A 12,877-nucleotide genomic window follows, 5' to 3' on the forward strand; every position below is an offset into this window, starting at 1 on the left:
TTTGGAAAAATAATTATTGACAGTTGAATAATTAATAATAATAATAAAATAATTGATTAACTGAGGCTTTTTTTAAAGGCAATACCAGCTCCATTCACAGCCCCACTGAAGGCGGGAAGCTGTTTTGTCCCTTTGGATCCTGCAGTTAACCTGTGGGCTGGCTACATACTTTCAACTTTGTAACTTATGCACTGTCCCCCCTGGGGGGAAACAAGGCAATTGGATAAATAAAACTCTTTTTAGTTCTTTCATGGATATATCATTTTATTTTATTTTTTAAATGTAAATTCAAGTTAGTCATCACACAGTGTAGTCTTGGCTTCAGGAGCAGAACCCAGTGATCCATCTCTTATGAACCCAGTGTTTATCCCAGCAAGTGCCCTCCTTAATGCCCATCACCCGTTTAGCCCATCCCCCCACCCACCTCTCCTCCAGCAACCCTCAGTTTTGTTCTCTGTATTTAACAGTTTTTTAGGGGACCCTGGGTGGCTCAGTCAGTTAAGCGACCGACTTCAGCTCAGGTCATGACCTCACGGTCTGTGGGTTCGAGCCCCGCGTCGGGCTCTGTGCTGACAGCTCAGAGCCTGGAGCCTACTTTGGATTCTGTGTCTCCCTCTCTCTCTCTGCTCCTCCCCTGCTCATACTCTGTCTCTCTCTGTCTCAAAAATAAATAAAAACATTAAAGAAAACATTTTTTTAAAAAAGAGTCTCTTAGGGCTCTGTTTTTATCTTAGTTTTCCTTCCCTTCCTCTGTGTTCACCTGTTGTGTTTCTTAAACTCCACGTATGAGTGAAGTCACATATTTGTCTTTCTCTGGCTGACTTATTTCGCTCAGCATAATACCCTGTAGTTCTATCCACATTGCTGCAAATGGCAAGATTTCATTCTTTTACATCACTGAGTAGTATTCCATATATATCATCTTCTTTTTCCACTCATCAGTCAAAGGACGTTCGGGCTCTTTCCACTGTAGCAGGATTCTCGCACAGAGAGTCATGACACAGAGGCTTTTCTTTCCAGGAAGCAGCTGTATGCATGCCGACACTGCTCAGTTGGGTTCATACCCATAGAACTGAGCCCCGAACACCACGTGGCATAGTTTTTTATACATTTTCTACTTCTTTGTCGTGGCATAGTTTTTTATACATTTTCTACTTCTTTGTCTCCCATATATAGTAACACACAAACATGCAGTCTGATTAAGTGGTCTCATGTTACAAGGTCATGAGGAACGTCATGTATACATATAGCCAGGTTGCCTTGGGGCTTTGTTTTGTTTTGTTTTGTTTTCCATTCCTCAGGGAGGGGACCCTACCACACCATAATTTGGCTATTGTTGTCAGCACTGCTATAAACATCGGGGTGCATATGCTCCTTTGAATCAGCATTTTGTATGCTTTAGATAAATTCCTAGTAGTGCAATTGCTGGGTGGTAGGGTAGTTCTATTTTTAACTTTTTGAGGAACCTCCGTACTGTTCTCCATAGTGGCAGCACCAGTTTGCATTCCCATGAACAGTACAAAAGGGTTCCGTTTTCTCCACATCCTTGCCAACATCTGTTGTGGCCTGAGTTGTTAATTTTAGCCATTCTGACAGGTGCGAGATGGTATCTCATTATGGCTTTGATTTGTATTTCCCTGATGATGAGTGATGTTGAGCATCTTTTCAGGTGTCTGTTAGCCATCTGGATGTCTTCTTTGGAAAAATGTCTATTCATAATAAAACTCTCTTTTTTAAAAATATTTGAACCAGGAAATCCTGAAATAACTTTTCAGTTTCTCCATGGTGCTGATGGCAACAGACCTGTAAGGAATGATAAGCCACCGTGACGTACAAGTCAGAGTCAAAGGAAGCAGGGAAGATAAAAATGATGGGAAACCCATTTGAGAAAGGGACAGAAAGAAGCAGATAGTTGGAGCACAGGGAGGAAAACATCCCAATAATAACAGTGTTCTGGAGGGAAGATGCTTAGACTCCAGTTTTTAAGGTCCCGAGAATTCCCTTCAGCTCAGTAATCTAGGATTTCCTTCCATCTTCAGGGTCCACTGCACCCAGGTTAGAGCACAAGTCAAAAGGGTGGAAGCAATAGAAGGAACTAGGGCAATCCATGCTCAGGCTACTGCCAAGCAATAGATTTGATATGCACTGATTGCCACGTCTTTTTGAAGATGTTATTAGAAACTTCGTGTCCCTGGTACTTTGTGTCTGAAACACGGGGACCACGTTTTTGCCTTATGAATCCACAGAATTCCCGGGATCAAAATTGACAGACCACCCCAAAATGTTCTGCGGAAGTTCTATGGCTAATGAGAACCACAGAGCTCACAAACAAGTCTTCTTTAACCCTGACTCCAATCAGCCTCCCAGTGAGTCTTGGAATCCCTGATGGCATAGCCTCCATTCCTATCCCCAAGAGGCATCATCCCTGAGAGTAGAGCCCAGAGCAATCAGTGGCTGACAAAAGAATTCATCCCGCTGACAGGAAGTGAAGAATCAGCTTGATTTCTGTAGAAAACTGGTTCTATCAAACACAAGAAACTCCATAACTCTGGACTACAGAGGCTACAAATTAGACAGTTAAGAAGGGCCAGTGTAGGGCACTAAAACGAGAAGTCCCCTGGAGTTACGACACCATGGTTTAAATCCTGGCTTTTCCACTTGCAATTTGTTCTTTGACAAGCCACTTTAATTTTCTGAGCCTTGGCTAACACATTTCAAGAGTGAAACCCATAATGGTTATTCCGGGATTATTGAGAGGACTCACTAAGTTAATATGGAAAGGAAATGTTCCACACAGAACAAGGGCTCCATAAGCCTAATGGTCTCCACAGAATCACTTTCTTTCTCGGACCCTTGAAAAAGAAACCCAAGACAGATGATGACCTGGTTCACAGGAGAGCAGAGGTAGATTATGAAAGCACTCACAAGGAATTAACTGGAAATATTTGACTTGGAGATGAGATCAGATGAAAGTGATCATTAACACTGTCTGTCTTGGGAGAAAGGGAATTCACTCCACATAATATCAATGTGTAGAATATATCAACATGTAGAAGATATAGAAAAAACCATGTGGCTTTCCCAACAGGGAGACTTTTCCAAAATACGGTGCCCCCAGAAGTCCCCACCACAGAAAGGGTTAGCATAAGGCTCTGCATCTGACAACTCAGGAGGGCACAACCTGAGAGGCCATCTGAGGCCTGGTGCATACCAGGGATACATGACAATTTGTTGGGAATGTTCTAGAATAGAGAGACTCTACAATGGTCCCTCCCAGTCTTGATAGTCTAAGGTTCTCTGATCTTAAAGATAACAAGCAAGAAATACTGACCCAAGGTTCAATTTCAGGAGGGGTGCAGAGATAGGTAAAAGTCTTTCATAGTAACTAGGTAACTGGTTACCTGGTAACTCTAGATGTGGATTCTTAAGGTGGTAAACATTTTCTTCTCCCTCTGAGCAGAGAATATCTGGGATATTCACCTAACATCCGACACTGAAGAAAGCAAAGTCCTTCAGTTCTGGAATCTCTGATTCCATTCTCCTCTTCAGGCCACCTACTTACATCGAGGCTATGGCCCCCTAAAATCTCACTGCTGTGACAGAGTTCATTCTTGTGGCCTTCACAGATCACCCTGAACTGGCGGTGCCCCTCTTCCTGATGTTTCTCATTTTCTATATTGTCACCCTTCTGGGGAATGTGGGGATGATCATTCTGACCCAAGAGGGTGTCCAGCTCCACATGCCCATGTACTTCTTCTTGAGCCACCTCGCCCTACTGGATGCCTGCGACACCTCGGTCATCACTCCTCAGATCCTGGCCACACTGGCCACAGGCAAGACGGTCATCTCCTATGACCAATGTGCTACCCACTTCTTTTTCTTCACCCTCTGTGCAGGCACAGGGTGTTTGATGGCCTATGGCCACTTTGTTGCCATTAGCAACCCATTGTGCTATAGCCTCGCTATGACTCCAGGCACCTGCTGGGGATTGTTGGCTGCAGCCTATGTCTGTGGGGTCTCAGGGGCCATCCTGCGTACCACATGCACCCTCACCTTCTCTTTCTGTGACCGTCTCTGTCTGTGACAGACTTCTTCTTCTGTGACCTCCCACCCCTGCTGAAGCTTGCCTGCAAAGCATGACACAAAGTGCCACTGTCATCTTCTTTTTTGCCAAGCTCATGTTCCTGGCCAATGTCCTGATCTTCCCGGTCTCCTATAGGCTCATAATCAGCGCCATTTTAAGGGTGAAATCTGTTAGTGGATGAGCCAAGACCTTCTCCACCTGCACGTCCCACCTCACCACGGTTGTCCTCTTCTTCAGGACACTTGCCTTCGTGTACCAGAGAAATCACTCAGACTCATCCCCAGAGGAGGACAAGATCGTGTCTGTCGTTTACACCGTGGTCATCCTCATGCCGAACCCCTTGATCTACAGTCTGAGGAACAAAGATGTAAAAGCTGCACATTCAGAAAACTCATTGGTAAAATCCAGTTCCCAAAGAATGCAGCTTCAGGCGAGAGTGGTTCATCCTGACCCATTTTCTCCCCAGATCTTCATGCTCTGATAAGTATCAACACCATGCAGTGCCTGCCCTCAAGAATGGCAGCTTTCAGTAGCACTCAGGAAGTAGGCAAGAACTACCACCTTTTTTTTTTTTTTAATTTAGTTTGGGAAAACCACAAGGTTGGTGAAATTTACTTAGATGACTCTCTCTACCTCTCTTTTTTTGCCTTCTCCCTCTTTAGCCCACTCTCAAATTATCAGGGTTCTAGGGATACTCTCTGATATCACCGAGCAGAAAGCTGACACAGTCATAAGTGAACTGACTACCACATCCAAGCTGCCATCTTCAACTCAAGCACACTGAGGTTCCCCAGTTGCCCCCTCTTTATCCCGCCATCTCTGTGCTCCCTGATACTGATGTTTACTCTCTGTGCAAGATTATAGCTGGGAATCATACTAACAGGAGAAGAGTCAGGAATTTTGCTCTTCTTTTATGGTATGGATAACCGACCAACTCATTATGAGGAAATTAATGAAAAGTACCGTGAACCCAGCGGAATTTCCCAGTGGTACAGATTACAAGAGTAAAAGGGAGGGTGCTCCCTTTGACTACTCCCCCACTTATGTCTTCCTGAATGGTGCCCAGTATCTCCAGGACTCTACTTTCTGCCTTTCAAGTGGCAAATGTCTACATTCTGGATCTCCAATTCTTTTGTTTCTCCTCCTCCTAAACACAGCACCTGACTCATGACAGTCTCTGCTCTCAAAAAACTCACTCCCAGAGGCTGCAAAGTCAGCAACAGTAGACCTACAGCAAACAGTCTTAAATGGAATTACCTTGTCAGGTAATGTCTTACCCTCTTGGAACATCAGTTTCCTCTAATCAAAAAAAAAAAAAAAAAAAAAAGATCAATACTTCCTGTTTGAAAGAATTGTTGAAAGGATGTTTAAAGAAGAGGATGAAAATCAATGTGGAGGTTTGGTTTAGTCAGAAGAGGCTGAGTTTGCTGTGGCAACAATCAAATCTGAAACTGTTCATAATACTTTCCCCATGCAAATTGGGGCGTTCTGCTGTACGTAGTCACTCAGAGATTCTGGCTTAAAGAGGCCCCTTCATTTTATAGCTATACTGTCAAAAATGCAAACTACGCAGGGGATAAAAGACTACTACAGAATCATAATGGACCTTTTCTCCCACAGCCCACTGGTTAGAAGGAGTCACACAGTGCCGCCTCGCTAGAAGGGAGCCGTTAAAGGTAAAAGTACAAATGGAATCTATGCGAAGCAATATTGACTCTGCCTCCCCTGTGGCTGCGATTATCAGCATTCCACAAAATCATAAGTAATCAGATTATTTCTTGATTGTTCAGATCATTTTCTACAAACCACCTCTCCCATATTTAGGGAAACAGGTCCACTCTTTCACTTGCCACCTGGCCAAGTGCCATTAGGATCCCCATGGGCTTTTCACCCAAGCTCAATTCATCAGAGTACTTTGGGAATATTATTAGTGAAATGAGAAGGAGTCTAAAATACTCCTTTTATATATAAAAATATAAAATATTAACACTACTAACTGAAGCCAATATATATATATTATATATACATATAATATATATAATATTATAATAATATATATATTATATATATTATATATATAATATATATATATAACAAAAAGATATGTAACTTGTGTTTTGTAGAAGGCCATGACTCCAGCCACATGAACTAGAGGGGTAGAGGACAGAGAAAGAGGAAAGATGAGAGAGGGAAAGAGAGCCCTAATCCCACTTGACCCATACATTTTTCAAGCACAACATACCCAAAAGAGGAGTCTTGATCCCCCACCCCCAACACTTACTCCTCCCAAATCTTCTCTGGTACCACCTGGAGAACCCAGTTGTCCAGACAAAATAATTATAATCATCATCCTCATTTTCTTATTCCTCTCATTCTCTCACATCCAACCCATCAGCAAATTCTCACAGTTCTAACCCAAAAAGAACCCCCATCTGGTTTAGGCAGGCCTCAGAGACCAGTGTGCCAGAGTAAGTATCCAACATCCTGTGTCGGTGTTGTGGTTGGGGCAACACCTTTGTGGTCTTACAGTGCGTAGGCATCTCTTCTTGGTTTGAAATGACTTTACTTCCCCAGCCTTCCTGCTAATTCTCTGAGCTACCCATTATCATTTAAATAAATTCCTTTTCTAATTAAATCAGTCTATGTCTGTTGCTTACCACTAAGAAATCTTATTGATACAGAAATCAGCAGCAAGATTGTTATAGGCAAGAAACCATTGGAAAAATTGGAGGAATCAAGTCATATTCCTAGCTACATTGAGTCTATGGCCAAAAAACTATACCATAGATAGATATAGATAGATATAGATATAGATATAGATATAGATATAGATATAGATATATGGAATTGGGTCAGGTAATTATGGAGGCTGAAAAGTCTCACCATCTGCAGTCAGCAAGCTGGAGACCCAGAAAAGCTGATGGTATAAATTCCAGTCTGAGTCCAAGTTCAAAGACAGGAAGAAACCTATGCCTCAACTCAGTGATGGTCAGGCAGGGAAAGGGAATTCTTCCTTGTTGAGCCTTTTGTTCTATTCAGGTCTTCAACAAATTGGATGAGACCTACCCATATTGAGGAGGAAAATCTGCCTTATTCATCTGCCAATTCAAATGTTATCTCATCCAAAAACACTCTCACAGACACACCCAGAATAGCATTTAACTAAATCATCTGGGTACCCCATGGCCCAGTCAAGACGACACATAAAACTAATCATCACAGAATTGGCTATCTTGCCTGAGTCAGACTGAAACAGAGAGAATCTATCCAGTATTACGATACAGGGTGAAGACTAATACTCCCTTCTCCCATAGCTCAGAACAGTGAAACAATAGCAGATTTTGATCCTGTAATGTAATGTCTAGTAAAGACAAAGCTTTGAGAACTATGAGGTCTCTGTCACATAATGTGTGATAGGTAAGGCATGAGTAATTCAAGACTCTGTGGTGGGTGGTTGCTTCTAAAGGCACTGGATAGTTTAAGGAAATTGACTGGCATGACATTTCCTAAAGTCTTGATCAAAACACAGAACAAAAATTAGGGACTATAAATTATTATTCTTTTAAAAATATTTTACACTTTCAGCATTAGGGCTGCTAATGGGAAAAGTAGCCTAATATTTAAGCTGTGGGATGCCAAATTATTCTGCCAGTTAAATTACTGCCCCTTGTCCAGAACCGAGTTTCATATCCACCTAGGCTTAAAGCTGTGGCGCTTACTGAAAAAGAATGAGAAAGAGAGATACTGGAAAAACCTAGCAGCCCACTGGAATGGCAGTGCAAGGGAAACTCTGGGTGACTCTGAGTCCCTCCAGCCTCACCCCCACTGAGCCTCCCTTGCTGGCTCAGGCATCATCTCCTTCTCTGTTTAAGGGAGCTTCCTGCCTTGCATGAAGACCTTGTCACAGCCTTACTGCTACCTGCTACCCTGCAAGGCAAAGCTGATTCTCTTCCTGCCCCAGTGCTACCAACCCTCATTCTCTCCAGATCTATTAGCAGAGTTTTCTTAAGGTTAGATACAAATATGCCAAGATAGGTCAACTGCAAGTTGAAACCAAGAGAATTCTTACACATGAAATCATTTAAAAGGCTCTATAAATTTATAACAGCAAATACGTTAAGTTTCTAAATGAAAGATTCAAGAACTTAGCTGTAAGTTGAGCTAAATTCACTGGTAAGGGCCCTCATAGCAAGACCTTTTTGGAACCAGCAGAAAAGAGCAGCGCATAATTATGGTACTTTTTGTCATTTGCCTTACAGAATATCTACAACAGGCCATCAGCAAAGCCCAACACACAATAAAAAAAGGTACTAGATATGAAAGAGGCAGTGACTGTGGCTCGAAGCTGAAAGAAAAATTCACACAGATGCATAATGATCCAGATGTTGGAATTAAAGGCCTTTATAATAACTGCCGTAAATATGTTAAAGAATTTAGAAGAAAGAGATTTAAGCATGAACATATGGGGAATTAAGGCAGAGGAACAAAAAAAAAGTCTAACAGAATACAAATTCTAGAACTAAATAACACAGTATCCGAAATGGAGCAGATTGGATACAGCAAAATAGAGAATCAATAAACACCAGTACAAGTCAACAGAAATGGTCCAAACTGAAGCAGAGAGAGGAAAGAATATTTAAAACACAAAAGCCGAATGAGACATCTTGGAAAATAGCAAATGGTCCAGCATACATGTAATTGGAGTAACACAAAAAGGCACAGAGAAAAGTGACAAGAGAAATGTTTGAATGGATGACATCTTTCAAAGGCTAAAAAAAATACAATAAAATAAATAATAACTCAGAATTCTATACCTAGTGAAAATAGCATTCAACAGCAAACAACTATTCAACGAAATAGACATTTTCAGATAAATTAATAAAGCTGATAAGAAGCATTAGCAGCAGGCCCGAGCTGCATAAACATGATGTAAAATATAAATATGAACATAAAGAAATAACAAATCGGAATATTAAGATAAAAATGTGAAACAAATAGTGCCAAATGAATGGCTGAGTTCATAGGAAGGAAAAAAGAACACCATAAAGGGTGAATATATGTGAACATAAAGGACCACTTTTTCAAAAATTTCAAGAAGCTATTGACTGCTTAAAATCACAATGTATGTTACAGTTCATAACACAGAGGAAAACAAAATAGATGACAGCAATAACACAAAGATCAAAGGAAGGGAATAAATGGAATTACACTATTATAAGCTTTTTACATTGAAAGTGAAACAGTATAAAATTAACTTAAACTAGATTATAATAAATTAAGGGGCACCTACAGGCTCAGTCGGCTACGCATCCGACTCTTGGTTTTGGCTCAGGTCATGATCTCACGGCTTGTGAATTCAAGTCCCACATCAGGCTCTGGCCTGCCAGCATGGAGCCTGCTTGGGATTCCCTCTCTCTTTCCCTCTCTCTGCCTCTCCCCTGCTCATGTGAGCTCATGCGCTCTCTCAAAATAAATAAACTTTACAAAACAGGAGAGAGAGCCCCAGAAAGGGAAGGAAGGAAGGAAGGAAGGAAGGAAGGAAGGAAAGAAGGAAGGAAGAAAAGAAGGAGGGAGGGAGGGAGGGAGGGAGGGAAGAAGGACGGAATGAAGGAAGGAAAGAAGGCAGGAAGAAAGGAAGGAGGGAGGGAGGGAGGGAGGGAAGAAGGAAGGAAGGAAGAAAGGAAGGAAGGAAGGCAGGCAGGAAGGAAGGAAGGAAGGAAAAGCACTTTCACAACTTCAAATTTCTCCCAGGGAAGCCTTTATTGCATCTGCTGTCCTGGCATCCTAGTCAATGTAGCATTTGTCTCAGAATTCGCACATTTTTAGATAATAGTTCAGTAGACTTCCATCCTATACTTCTTGCGTCTGCCATGCTAGGACCTAGTAGTGTGTGGAACACGCATACAGTGAACGGAGTTGTCGCCTTGACGCGTGTTTAAATCTGAAAGAAAAATCAGCCATTTCTCATCTGTCTTTCCCTGATTCTTTCTAGACTGAAATGTCTTGTCCACCGACATCACACAAGGTGCCCAGTGCTTTAGAAAAAAAAAAAAAATCACTCAGGCACAAGGATCTAGGTTGGGTCATTTCTCTGGTTTAGGGTGGTGGTGAGGGAGACCTTGAACACTGCACCCCCCTGGCACCCAATGGTGTGCCAGCCAGCTGTACGTGGCCCATGCCAGAGCGCGTGAAGCCAACAGGTTTTCCCTGGGTAGGCACTTAAGCATAAATGCACAGCGTGCAGAAAACGGGGACTAAGAGACCATGCAGTGGAGCATATACAAATCTGAAAGCTTTCATTTCTGTGGTTTGGTCCATGTTTGCAGGGTAGAAGGCCACAGCAATGTATTTTATTGTTTGGTATCACTTTTATATTTTGCAATAAGCACTTGCCATAGCAATAAAGGAAAAAACAAAACAAAACAAAACAAAAAAACAAAACAAAAACAGAAGCGTGTGTTGCTCAAGAAAGTTGATGATGAGCATGTATTTTGCACGAGATGTTTGTCAGCATTTATCCCCCGCTGTGGGAGTCATGGTGATGCCTCCAAGGACTTGAAAAGTGGAAGACACAAATCTGCTGAAGACCCATCAATCAACACGTGTTTTCAGAGACTGTGCCAGACGGAAATGACTGAAAATCATGGGTGTGTTTACACTGCACTCTCGGAAGCAAGACTTTCCGTTCCCATCAAAGGTCACTTCGCTCATTTATCTCATTCCCATTTTTTGTGTGTGTGCATACATGTACACCCAAAAAATCAAAGCAACACTTGGTAACGTATTGGCGTCAAAAGAAAAGAACAATTTTACCCACAGTAAAATGATGACAGTTTCATATCGGTGGCATTAAATGCGTCAGACGGGAGATCATCTGTTATTTCTAATAAATTTTCCCATCCAACCTATCAGAATAAAGCTGTTGAAAGTTCATTCCGTCAGAGATGAAATATCTAACATTGTTGTGAACACTGTTGTAAATTCAGCAGAAAATATCAAACTGGCAGAAACAGTTCTGTTTGGGGATATAATGAAAATACAAATTTTAGTGTAGCACAGCATCACAATAAAAGCAATACTCTTACTGAATTATGGAACTTCTGGAACAAGAAATATATTTGGAATCAGTCATAATACATATAATCTATTACACATCCAAACAAGTTACAATGGTTTTCCCATCAAATAGAAGCTGTATTTTTCGGGCGCCTGGGTGGCTCAGTCAAGTAAGAGTCTGACTCTTGATCTCAGCTCAGGTCTTGATCTCAGGGTCATGAGTTCAGGCCCCTAGTTGGGCCCCATGTAAAGCAACAGAGATGTTCTCTTGCTGACCTTGATGAAGGAAGCTGGCATGTTTTGAGAGGCAAGGCCACACAGTGGAGACCTGAGAGTTGGCTCAAGACCAGCCCTGGCCAATAGCTAACAAGGAAAAATGGGCCCGCGGCCAAAACTTGCACACAATGAATCCCACCCACAACCGGATGGGGCCTGGAAGAGGACTTTGCCCCTCAAGATGCCATCCTCATGAAATGGATGCCCCACCCAGTGCCTTGATTCCAGTCACGGGAGACGCCCCCGCCCAGAGGAGGCAGATAACACACTGTCTGCCTCCTGCCTCTTGGAAATTACGAGATGCTAAATGTGTGTCATTTTAAGATGCTAGTTTTGCGGTAATTTGTTACTCACCAATAGGAAACTCACAAATGTCACTGATTTCTTATATTTCTTATAAAGGAAAAGCTAGTGTGGGGCTCCTGGGTGGCTCAGTTGGTTAAGCATCTGACTTCAGCTCAGGTCAAGATCTCACGGTTGGTGAGTTCAAGCTCCACATTAGGGGCTTTGCTGTCAGCGCAGATCCTCTGTCCCCTCCCCCCACCCTGCCTTTCCCTGTTCGTGTGCTCTCTCTCTCTCTAAAAATTAAAAACATTTTTTTACAAATAAAATAAAGTAGGGGCGACTGGGTGGCTCAGTCGGTTAAGCCTCGACCTCAGCTCAGGTCATGATCCCATGGCTTGTGAGTTCGAGCCCTTTGTTGGTCTCCGTGTTGACAGCTCAGAGCCTGGAGCCTGCTTCAGATTCTGTGTCCCTTCTCTCGCTCTGGCCCTCCCCCACTCATGCGCGTGCATGCGTGCTCGCTCTCTCTCTCTCTCTCTCTCTCGAATAAATAAAGATTTAAAAAATTTTTTTGATAAAATAAAATAAAATAAAAGCTAGCTTGAAAGCAGCATCCAACAAACTTTTCCTTAAAGACCAGATAGTAAATATTCTAGATATCGTGGGCTGACCGGTCTCTGTGGCAGCTGCTCAAAAGCTGCGTCCTAGTGAGGAAGCAGCCCTAGGCAATACTGACACGAAAGATGGCAGGTGTGTTTCAATAAAACTTTAAGAAGCAGGGGGCCTGCCTGGTTTATATTCTTGGACCCTGATCTCAAGCCCAGAAGGCTTCCTACTCCCTGGCGCCCCCTTCAGGCCAACCAGCTCGCCCCAGCCGGACCCCCACCAGCACCCCTGAGACCTGCCAGTGACACGTCGTCCACGCTGCCGTCGCTCTTTCCCATCCTGGCAGAGCCTTGCCTTCCTTCTCAAAGCATTGACAATTTCCAGGCCTCTTTCAGACGCCTAAGGATCACACTTGAGCTTCTCGGCGGCAGAGTGAGCCAGGAAGGCACACCATGGCTCCCACCTTAAGGGGAGGAAAGCGAGGCCCACGGACATCGAATGCCTGCCAGCTGGGCTCGCGGAGCCAGTTGTCAGTTTATGAATGGCTCCTGTCATTCGGTGTTGCTAGTCCCC

The 12,877-nt window shown here is 42.9% G+C and overlaps 1 pseudogene; it reads left to right on the plus strand.

Annotated features, from left to right (window-relative positions):
• Positions 1-3,571: 3,571 nt before the first annotated feature.
• LOC125915775 (olfactory receptor 9I1-like) lies at positions 3,572-4,620 on the plus strand (annotated as a pseudogene).
• Positions 4,621-12,877: the final 8,257 nt, after the last annotated feature.

This window comes from Panthera uncia, chromosome D1 (genome assembly GCF_023721935.1).
Source record: "Panthera uncia isolate 11264 chromosome D1, Puncia_PCG_1.0, whole genome shotgun sequence".
Classification (NCBI taxonomy): domain Eukaryota; kingdom Metazoa; phylum Chordata; class Mammalia; order Carnivora; family Felidae; genus Panthera; species Panthera uncia.